General features: G+C 45.2%; 1 protein-coding gene across 26 annotated transcripts in view; it reads right to left on the bottom strand.

Annotated features, from left to right (window-relative positions):
- Positions 1-9,967, bottom strand: part of TNNT3 (troponin T3, fast skeletal type) — a 41,738-nt gene extending 31,771 nt beyond the window's left edge. For 17 of the 26 annotated variants that reach the window (XM_083587938.1, XM_083587944.1, XM_083587924.1 and 14 more), the window contains exon 1: positions 9,824-9,966. The gene's annotated coding sequence lies outside the window, so the exon portion shown is untranslated. Of the gene's footprint in view, positions 1-9,823 lie in introns of all 26 variants that reach the window. The other 9 variants (XM_083587932.1, XM_083587931.1, XM_083587936.1 and 6 more) reach the window with 2 other exon arrangements.
- Between the last annotated feature and the right edge of the window lie 2,063 nt (positions 9,968-12,030).

Here is a 12,030-nt window from a genome sequence, read left to right as displayed (position 1 = left end):
AACAACCAGCACGGAAATACCACTGGGAGAGGAATGCCGCAATCCTGTCTGGACTACTGTAATGCACTGTTTGTGGGGCTGCTCCTGAAGATGGTGTGGAGACTTCAGCTAGTGCAGAATGCAAGTGCTAGGCCAGTTAAGTGGGGCAGCCCAATGAGGCCATGTGTTACTATTCCTGAAAGAACTGCACTGGTTGCCATTGAGGTACCAGGCCAAATTCAGGGACTTAGTACTAGCATAAGTCTTAAATACCCCAAAGAGCACGTTCTTGGACCCTACAATTGGCAAGTAAGGCCTTGCTGTGGCATTACCACATGGGTTGCCCAGTTGGCAGTGGCCGGTGATAGGGCTTTTCAGTGGCAGTTTCCCATTTGTGGAATGCCTTCCCTAGTGAGCTATATCCGTCCTCCACTTTGCTGATTTTCAGGGTAAATTTAAAAGCATTCCTGTTTACCCAGGCATGATGGCTGAAAGACAATGTTCCTGGCAGCCTGGCAATCACTGCTTGAGAAAACGTTTTCGCTGGGGGTTTCCCCCCCCCCCCGAATGTTTTTAAACAGTTTTTAGATATATTTATCATTTGCTTTGCTATGTTTGCCACCCTGATCTCCTCTGGGAGGAAGGGTGGGATATAAATTGAATGAATAAAATAAAACGCAGGCTCTGTGTGTGAGTGCATGCGCGCACACAAACACACATACCATTTGCTGCGGTTACAGGGCTTCTATTCATTCCAAAGACAACTACGACGAGATCAGCTGCAGGCTCATTTGTTAAAGGGTGGATGGAAAAGTGCCAGAATTAACAAGGTTATTTGGGTAACGTTATCTGGCTAGCTCTTGTATTTACTACAGCCAGCTTTAATACCACTGGGTAAGCTCCGGAAAAACCTGGGATCATGAGGGATTTGGGTTCCCACTTTCCCAGCATAGCAAATGGTGCTCAAGGCGGCAGAGATGCTACCACTGTTTCGCCCAAGCAGCTAAGTGCCTGGTCAACCTGGCCTTGCGTTTGCTGCTTACGCTGCACAATGCGGCAGGAGAAGCCTCAGAGGAGAACTGAAAGCACAGCAACAACTTTTTTGGTGACGGTTAGCAACGCCTTTGCAGAACTATTTTTAAAGGGTTAGAAAACCTCGGAGAGGTCAGGGACGATGAGCTCTGCAAGGGGGATTTCGTCCAACATCCAGCAAAATTCATGATGGACGGAGCTTTAATTAGAAAACAGAGGCTCCTCCCCAGGAAACCCAAGCCCCGACTTGAGTTCATTACTCAGCTGATATATGAGAGGAGTCTTGAAGGAGCAGGCAGATGGATGTGCGTCCTAAAGGAACATCTGCGGCTCACAAGGTTTCTATTTCAGAAGGGTCTAATAATCCTGGAGGCAAGAGTCCTGCCATATAAGGGGTCCTGCCCAGCTCCCAGTGACAACACTTAATGATACAACGTAAACACTCTGAAGGGTGTGCACTTAACACTGCCCCGAACCCCACCCGTTCCGCTGCGTCGTGAGGTTTTGAGCGTTCCAGTGATAAACCCCTGACAACAGGCAGAAAATATTTTGGTTTTGAGGATGGCGTGGTACAGGCTCTCCATAGCAAAGAGGAAAACACAGAAGAGTCACCAAAGTCCCCTTCCAATCTAACTGTTCCCAAAATAGTTTTGGTCAGTGCTATTCTTCTAGAAAAAGAGGTGCTGGAACTCACCATGAACACCTCCTTCATTCTCTTAGGATGCCAATGGCGCCCACCTGAGAGGTGTTGGAACGGCTTTTGTCCAACACATCTATTTTAACTTTTCTTCTGAGCTTAGAAATAAAGATACACAAGCACAGACAATTTTTGAAAAAACGATTTATTTGCTAATGCAATTCCAAGGAAGCGGGGCCCATTTTAGGTGCATCATGAATCTGTAGGGTGGTTGCTGCTAATGGTAGAAATTGGCCAAGAACTCCCCCCCCTGCCAATGGGACCTCAACTGACAAGTCATCCATTGGACCAACAACTGCAAAAACGTCTGTGAGGATTTTCACACATCTTTTAAAGATGTGTAAGCTTTTAAGTGAAAAAAGTAAGGTTCCGAAAATGGGTTCATTCTGTTGCCCTTTCATATATATATTCTTCTGCTGCTGACAGATTGAGAAAAGGTCCCCACTGACTAGGGATTCCATAATGGTCATGAGAGTCTTGTGGGTAGACTACCAGTAAGTACTGGGTCCTGGGAATGTGGCAAAAGAAGATACAGTGGTATCTCGGGTTACATATGCTTCAGGTTACATACGCTTCAGGTTACAGACTCCTCTAATCCAGAAATAGTACCTCAGGTTAAGAACTTTGCTTCAGGATGAGAACAGAAATTATGCTCCGGCGGCGCGGCAGCAGCAGGAGGCCCCATTAGCTAAAGTGGTGCTTCAGGTTAAGAACAGTTTCAGGTTAAGAACAGACCTCCGGAACGAATTAAGTACTTAACCCGAGGTACCACTGTATTTCATTGCCAGGATAGGGGTTGAAAATAACAGGAGCTTCTAGGCAGTGACAGAATGGGTCCTTATGACTCATCGAGTCAAAGTTTGCGTACCTGACTTGATAAGTGATTTGCTCCCTGGACAGATTTTTGCCCAGATAGTGATGTAACTTTCAGAAAATGTCAACGATTGCATACATTATTATGTTTGTAATATAGGCATATTCCTATAATAACCAGCACTGAAACAGATACATGCAGCAATGCCTATAACTGATCATTATGTATTAATAAACTATGCTGAAGAACTAGGGTACCACATGGAGCATGACTCTTTTATACATATGCTATAGGTATTTGGGGGCATAGAATTTTGCATAGAATTAGTCAGGCTTTAAAACAAAACCTGACGATACATGAGTGACTAGGACAAAAGTAGGCACTTGATACAAGAGATGGCAAAGCTTGACAGGGTCAGAACCACCAAATTCTGTGTATAAATTCATTCAGATATAGGGTTGAGCCAAAGGAAAGTAGTACACAGTCCATGAGACATCTACTCCCCCTACAAGATATCTCCTCCCCACAGTAATGTGGGGTGCTGCTCACCTGACCTCCCTCCAGCTGTGTTGCTGCTGCCTATTGAGATGGAGGGGCAAGGTGGTGGCGAGGTCAGATTCCCCGTTGGTGCATCTGCGTCACACTGACCTCCCCATCGCCTCACCTCATCGTTCCCTCCCTGGCCAGGTATGCAGCATCCATGCAACTGGAAGGAGGTCAGGTGAGCATTGCAGGCCCCCCATGACATCCACTACTGCCTTCCACAAGTGTCCATGAAGTGCCCTCTAACAATCATTCAGAGCACCGTCTGAGGAAGCAGCACGGCATAGAATGCTCTTTGCAATCCTGATCAACTACAACCCTTCCTTCCTTTTCAGCAGTGACAATGGACAAAAGATAAAGATACCGGTATCAACGGCTGCTACTCACAGTAGCTGTATATCACTGTCGGTATCAGAGGCAGCATACCTCTGAATGCCAGTTGCTTGCCTCCTCCCTGTGGGCTTCCCAAAGGCATCTGGGCTGACCCCTGTAGGAACAGGGTGCTGGACTAGACCAGCCTTTGGTCCGATCCATTGGGGCTCTTTTTATGTTCTTATGAGCAAATCTGGCAACGTGTGGATGGAACTCCAGGCAAATAAAGCTAATGGAGAGCAAGGGCAAACAGCCGTGAACTACTATGAAAAAAGGTAAAGGGCTGTGGGCCGGGGGGGGGGTGTCTTTCAAGAACATCTCATTCCCCCCAAAGCTCCTTTTTGTGTCACAAACATTCCAGAAAATCTGGTTCAGTCCTATTCCGGCATTGTTTCCAGATGGTCTTGTTTTCTTTTCATTTATCAAATGAACCTGCAAGAGGAGGAAACGGAGTGAGGATTAGGCCGAGAGGTCGGCCTCTTTTCCTTTGCCCCTTGCCCCCCCCAGCCAGCTGACCATTGTCCTAACTGGGAGGGGGTGGGATGATGGCCATCCTACCCAGGCGGGAGGCACCGGAGCAGGTAAGCCCACTGGGTGTCGCAAATCCGCCCACCTGTTGGGAAGGGAGGGCGGAAATTCTGCAGAAAATCCAATAAATAAAACAGCAAACAACCCAGAAATGGTAAATATGTATCAAATGGGTGGGAAAAATCTGAGATGGCATTCTGATAATGACAATGTTATGTGGACCCTGCACACAAAAAGTGCACACTAAACCATGATGTGGAAGGGCCATATCATCCAAACTCTACTTTTTTTAAAATGGTGTACAGATTTTGAATATGTGCTTCTTGGTATATGAACATACACACGTTTGGTGAATTGCTTGTAAAAAATGGGGGGGGGGCTAAATTGTAATGAGGGCTTGCATCTGATAAAAAATAAGCAACAATATCATGACACAACTCAAATACTTGAACAAAATAATCCAAATGACCTGGAAATATTCAGGTGATATGGATCATCACCATTTATGATAACTAGGCTACACCCTGCACTGACATGAAAAAACATGGAAAACAAGGAAAAACTGACATGGAATATTCATAATGTTAGAGGAAATACATAGGGGGAGATTGGCTGTTCATTCAACTGGTTCTTAAATCTGAGTGTCAAAGTATTTTCACTTTGTCAAGAAGAAAACCATATATTCTAAAGTTGTCTCAAAGCTGGACTCTTTAACACTTTCAAACTGTTTCTCCTAGGCTTTATGCACTCTGGGACATGGCAGTCTGGGAGATCACCTGTTCAGCTATAACAATTACTGACCCAGGAATCAGGGGAAGCGCTGTGAAAGGGCTAGAAATACCCCTCAAATGAATCCTCGCATCAAAACTGAGGCTGACCCAAATGCACAAGCAACCTAATCATTTCCCTGTGGCAGCACTATTTTAGTGATTCGGTATATTGCTCCACTGAAGCAGTATACAATCCCAGAGATGCAACTCAAGTATTCCTTTCCAGTGTTGCCTGGATATAGTTTTCGGATCATGCATGTCCATGCAGAATCTGAGAATTGCATTCTGGTACCTCCCACCCTATGAGATAAGTGCTGTCCACCCTCAGGGCTCCTGAGGGGGACCAGTTTCAACATCTAAGGTAGATCTGCCTTCTTTCAAAGTCCTAAGGAGACTGGTTCAAAATAAACTCTGTTTGTAATCTTCTCCTGACATTTCGTCTTATAGACAACTTGTGGTAGGACAGTCTTTGGAATGGATTCCATATCCTGATCTATCAGACATCCCAATTTGCTGGTCTTCAGGAGACAGTAGAAGACTTGGAGCCAAAACTGGATCAGATATGGAAGTTTCATGAATGGACCCTCATTTTTTTTCTTCAAAAGAACAGTAATGGTTACAAAAAAAATTCCCACTTTGATTGGAGGGTATATTTAAACCACCACCTAAACTAAACTGCCTTCTCAAGCTACTATTTTTGCCATACCAGAAAGAGGGAAGGGGAAGAGAGAGAAAGAGAGAGGCATTTATATTATACCTGCATTCCCCCCCCCTCCAAGCTCTCATCAGTATCAGAGCCCACAAAAGCTGCTTTGAATTATTTCAAAAAAAGAAAAAGAAAAAGCTGGGTCAAAAAGGCCAGATCACAGATTTCTCATCCCATGGCCTTTATCCTTTTAGGACAGTTTGCTGTAGTAGTATTATTAGCAGTAGTACATGCCAGTTTTGCATGACTTTAAAACATTCAATGATTCTGTCAATAGCAAAAGAACCAATACTACAATAGTTACCAGGCAGGCACACCTTATTTGCAGTTCAAAGAAACCCCCACCCCCCAAAAAAAACCCTCTGTAAGGCCCGCCCCCTGGTGCAGAACTGCAGAAGTTATAAATAAATGCTCGAAATGGAGCCAAATCGAATGAGACAAAGGGGATCATGATTCTGTCACATAAATCCCCAGGCCCGTGTCTGCTTCCTGCTCTGAACTATATGTTCCTTTTGGCCTAAATCTATTCCAACTCTTGGCTTTAAAAGCGCAGTCCCCATCTCCTCCGGAGCTTCTTAACAGCTGAGAATGTACCCATCTTCCCCTTGATAGATTGAATTCACTCCCTCACACCTCAGAAGCCATTTATGAAAATAGCCTTCCTCCTATCAATCATTCCCTCTCCTTGGCCATACAAGGGAGGTGAGACGGCAAGATGATGAGAGGAAGATAGAGAAAGAAAATGGGCATGCACTGGAGAGCAGACCTGGCAGGTAAAGCTAGAAGTCTGAGGCGGGTGTGGGGGTTGCTGGCACGAGAAAATCACGAAGCAACTGTCCGGGCCACCATCTATCATTTGGCAGATAGATCCACTCCCCTGGAAGAATATCTAGTCAATCTGACTTATCCGATAACCATCTAAGACATATTTCTTTACACTCCCTGCATTTTCTTCCTTGCCCTGTCTCAGTAGAAATTCTTTGTAGCCATTTAGATGGTGGCAATGCGATTCTATATTTGGGACCAAGACTCCAACAGCCGGAGTTTTTAAAAAAACCAAAACCAAGCCCTGAGAGTAAGAAGCAACAGCCCAAGTTGCTCGTTCCTAATCCCATCCATCTGTGCTGCTGGTCTCTCATGCCTCTGCTCATTTCCAAAGCAAGCAAAGTCAGCTAAGAATAAGAAAGACTCGGAAACCTGGCCCCTAGATCCCCTTTCACACAGCTGCACCCTCTGCTGGACTGCTTTGTGACATTTCTGTTAAGGATCTGACAGCACAAGGCGTTGCAGATGTTGTTCAAACTTTCTCTCCAACGCATCAGGAAAACACATTATGGATGGCTATATGCTAAGGGTTACATAAATCAAACGGCAGCCAAACTCTATCTCAATCTGATCGTTTCATCATTAAACATCCACAAGCCACAGAATTTCTCCTTTAAAACATGAAGCTTTGAATAAAAATAACTGCAGGTTTGCAGCATTATCCTCTGTGTATCTGCTCAGAAGTAAGTCCCATTAAAATCAATGAGGCTTAGTCTCAAATGTGCAAAGGATTTCAACCCAAAGATAGATAGGAATATCTGGTCAGGAAAGCAGAATCTTCCACATGGGGGGGGGGGGAATAGTCCAATTACAAGTTAGCTCATGATAATGCAATAAAGAGAAGGTAGGTTGGTCTATGCAGAGCAGGGCAAAGGGTAGATATACATCTCCTGGAAGGTCACAATCAGTCAGCAAGGATTTCTGACTCCCAATTATTTCACAATTGCAGCAACATGAATACTCCCCCGCATCATCACTCCATCCAAAATTATACTGGAAATTTGAGTGAATTTTGTGTGGAATTTTTGTGTTCCGTTCTGGTACTCAAAACAAATTCTCCAATTCTAAATATACATATTTTGCACCAGGCTCCAATTGGTAGATTTGAGATTCTAGTGAGGGGTGGAAAAAAGTAGATCCCATAGGCCTTCTCCGGACTAAGGTGAAAAAGTATCTGTCAGATACTGGGGTCTGTCAGACAAATAACAGGTTCAGACACGCACACAAGATTGCTGCACCCTAGGCCATAGAAAAAGTTGCTGCTTATATTTGAGAGTAGCCAGTCAATGTGGCCCAAACCTAAATTATGGTGAACACACATATAGTTTGATCGCTAATGCTTCAGAAGGTGAGAGTGGCAGGGGAGACCAGGGGTGGTGCACTGGACCTTGTACTTCTGGAAAAACAAGGGAGAAATTCTAGTCCACTTGTTATGGGCTGATTCCCAGATTATGGCTGCCACACGTGGCAGTCCTCGTGTGGCAATGTTCTCCATCGCAGCTCGAACAGCCAAAAATGGCCTGCAGTGGCATGGAGAAAGTTATCCAATCCACCTTGTGAGCTGCTGTGCACAAAATGACTTGCCATCTGGGGGCAGAGGCTGCCATGCAGAGAGGTTCGAAGCAGCCTCTAGAAGGAAGCACTGATTCTTCGTCCTGTGTCGTCACACAGCCCGGCTATTTTCAGGCAACTTCCTCACTGACCAAAATCACATCTCAGTGTAGGAAAGCAGATTCATTCTCCCCACCCGTTCCTTTTTGGGAGCAGCAAGTGTCTCTTTCTCCGTATATGGTGAAGGAAAAAAACAATACACCAATTAACTGTTGGTATGCTCTTAATCAAAATGACCCCAACATTTGTGAAGATTGAGAAACAACCTAATTCTATGCACCTGCTCACAGGTAAGTCCCAGAGATTTCAATGAGGTTTACTCCCAGGTAAGCTTGCAGCCTCAGCCACGACAACAAACATGCTACTGATACACTTCTACTCAAAAGAGGCCATTCATTGATTCCTCAGTCATTTTATGCTTAGGCCTGTTTCCTGCCAAAGAATTTTTATGCCACTGTTTTCCAATATGGCAACTATATATTTAATTTAGTGCCTTGCAATCCCCATCAGGTTTGATCTGCTTGTAGAAACTTGGCAGGCATATGCAAACTGAAGAATCCTAACAAATCCTAGTCAGCCCCAAACTATTCAGATTCAAACTTTTTCATCCAGGTTGTGGGAACTGCATAATACGTGCAACATGTTTCCTTATAAACCATATACTTTGCATTCCTGGAGCCCAGCATTACTTTTCAAGGAAGTGAATTACATTTATTACATTTCCACCAGTAGACTTAGGAATAACCAATGCATGCAATGTGTGAACAACTGCCAGGCCGTGAGACTCAATATCACTTCATCTCTCAGCTGAACTCCCATCACGTTTGACACACTGAGTCCACAACTAAAACAATCCCAAACCATGCCACTATAACTCTTTGAAGCCAATGGGATTTTGCCAAAAAGCTGTACTAATTAGTATTCACTTTTATTTCCACAGCCTTCTGAGACTGCCCTCCTTTTCAATGGCTACCTCATTTGACATAAAAGGCTTACTTTTATCTATCTCTACCCTAACTTCTATCTGCCCTTTGTAACTAAATTCAAGCTGTGAGGGAAAACTGCACCTGGAGCAGCATTTTCAGCAGAGATTAATACAACCACTGGAAGATTTTGAGAGCTTTGTGTACAGCAACCTAGTGGTGCTCGCCTGATGTTTTGAACTACAACAGCCATCATGCTGCAGCCACCATGGCCATACAAACTGGAGCTGACAGGCATTGTGGTCCAAAACATCAGGAGAGCGACAGGTTGGGGAAGTCTGGTGTATATGAGATATACTTTTCTTGACAACTTCCAAGGCCACATAGTGCTCACTTTTAGGCTCCACTTTTGAAATGCTCTCCCTCCCTCATCTATCATCTATCTATCTATCATCTATCTATCTATCTCTCATGGACTGCCGCTGCTTATTAGTACAATCTTGAAGCAAGCCCCTCTCAAAAGAGGTAAGAAAAATGGTAGGCCCAACAGGGAAATGACCGCGAGACATGGGCTTAGGATGTGTACATACTATAACTTTTAAAGCACTTTCCATGCCCTCAAAGAATTCTGAGCACTGCGCTTCACCCCTCACAAAGCTACAATTCCCAGCTGGCCTTAACTAGGGGAAAAACTAGGCTTTACTTCACCCAGGTCAAAGACCCAGTTGGGCACACACAACCCATGCACATTTGTGTACACACACACACAGGTGGGGAGCCTCAGTGGCACCCCTATGGAGGCTTCACAAGGGGCAAAAAACCTGGCTTGCCCCACCCTGTAGCTACAACCTCTGCCTTAAACTACAGGACCCAGAATGTTTTGCAGAAAAGAACGCAAGTGCACACGCAGCCTTATGCTAGGCCCACGACTCCCTGAACTCCTTTCTCAGAGGTTTGCACCTGCTCTTCCTTTTGGGTCCCCTTCACACAGAGCTACACCCTTTGCCTGAATCTTCTCCTTACCTGAGAGGGGGGAGCTGCTGTGAGAAGCAAGGAGCTTTCTGCCGAATGGGAGAAAGGCTGCAGGGTCTGCAAACTCCACCAGGCGATTAAGTCCTCCTGTTATAGGGACATTTGATCTTCTGGAGAAGCTCATTGGCCACCAGGCTCACAACACTGGGGAGGAAAAGAGCAAGGAAAGGGAGAGGGCCGGGAAGGGGGTGGGGAAGAGATGGGAAAAGGTCATACCAAGTATAGGAGCAGCTGAAGGAACTGCACCAGGCTGAGATGGGAGGGACAAGTTTGGAGGGGGGGCATCGTATAGCTTAGGTTTCTATATTTATAAATCCAAGCAAGCAAGCACAATTTAAAGGAGGAGGTCCAGCGCCAAGGAGCTGGTGGCTGGTGTGGTGAAGAGTGGAGCCTGGTGCTCTTCAGTTGTCTACGCTATTTAAAACCCATTAATTGTTCCCGTCTTGACCACACTACAGGCTGCGCACATAAGAAGCCATGCAGATGCATTCTTCGAAAAGGTCCGAGGCAAAAGACTGTGTGCCTTTCAAGCACATTCTTATCCCTCAAAGAATTCTGGGGACTGTAGTTTGTTAAGGGTTGCTGGGAATTGTACCTCTGTGAGGGGTAAACTGCAATGCCCAGAATTCTTTGAGGGAAAGAATGGGTGCTAAAGGTGTAGTGTGCACACTCAGGAAGGGATGTTGCTGGGATACATAGTTTCCATGACAAATTAGAGGAGTCCCAGTGCTTGAACTATGTCAGAAACAACACTGGTCTAGCAAGCTAGGGCAAACCAGCTTTGCAAACCATATCACAAGCTCAGTGGAACCAGGGGTGGGGTAGCAGCAGAGCCAGCCCAAGATAATTTTGCTGCCTGACTGAGGCAAAGGATACGCTGGCACCTACCCTGCCCCATTGCCTCTCCTGTTCCGCTTACAGAAGCTGATTAGACTGGCAATTGATTGTACACACCGTACATTTAAAAGTTATTCCCACCCACCCAAAGAAACCTGGGAACTCTAATTTGCTAAGGCTGCTGGGAATTGCAGCTCTCTCAGGGGGTAAACTGCAGTTCCCATGATTGTTGGGGCACTTTACATGTATGTACTGTATAGCACTGACAAGAGGACAGTATCCCAAATTGCACCTGAAGGCAGCCAATAAGCTGGGGGAGTGCAGGGCGGACCCCATAGCTCTGTTCTTCAGCACCACAGTTTGCCCCCGCTGCCCCCAAAATACGCTGCCCAGGATGGCTATTTCATTTTGCCTCGTAGTATTAGCACCAGCCTTGCCAGAGAGACACAGTTTGGCTTTCCAGATCGAAGTATCAACAACAGAGACATTCTGACCTAAAATGGTCGCTACTACATCTAACTGATGCTCTGGACATACTGTCAAATGATCACATTTCATGTTTGAGATGTTTTATTGGTTTTATTGTAATTATTTGTTGGGTCTCTGGACCGTAATAAAGATTGATTTGTTTTGATTCTATAGCCACAAAGACCTGTTAGTAGCCAGTGGCAGTTGGTCACTTCACTGTTTTACTCGCCAGCTTTCTTTCAAAATATTATATAAAATAAAATTCTAAAAAAATAAATTACATCTGTATCCCATATTCCATCAAGGAACACAAGGTAGCATACATGCTTCTCTCCCCCCCCACCCGCCCTTCCTCATTTTACTCACACAACAACCCTGTGGGGTAGGTTAGGCTGAGAGACAGTGACTAGCTCATGTTCACCCAGGGAGCTTCAAGACTGAGAACAGAAGAAAAGCCTGCTGGATCAGGCCCAGCATCCTGATCTCACAGAATGGAGATTTGAACCCTGGTTTTCCATATGCTAGTCCCATCGCACTGGAATCACAGTGGAAAGCATGAATATCCTCGTGTTGCCCTTGGATTGCTTGGAAGAAGGGACACTTCTTTAAAATATGCAAACCCTCTGATATTAAGAGGTGTGCAGTAACCGTGGTTAGCACAAAGTGCTGTAAATGCAGGATGGGAAATGACTTCTTGACAAGCATTTCAGGCTTCCTTAGTTGCAAGAAGTAGAATTTTAAAGGACAGGCCTGGGAGGGTCTCAAACAAATAATGCATTTATTTCTCTAAATATGAGAATCTGGGTTCTGCCTGGAGCACGAATTCGAGACTCAGGGAGGAGGGGCGGGGAGACGAGGGAAGAAGCCCCTTGATTTAGATCAGCAAGAGAAGT

Source organism: Podarcis filfolensis (genome assembly GCF_964270895.1).
Source record: "Podarcis filfolensis genome assembly, chromosome: 1".
Classification (NCBI taxonomy): Eukaryota; Metazoa; Chordata; class Lepidosauria; order Squamata; family Lacertidae; genus Podarcis; species Podarcis filfolensis.
The sequence above is the reverse complement of the archived record's forward strand: the minus strand, read 5'-3'. Positions and strand labels throughout refer to the sequence as shown.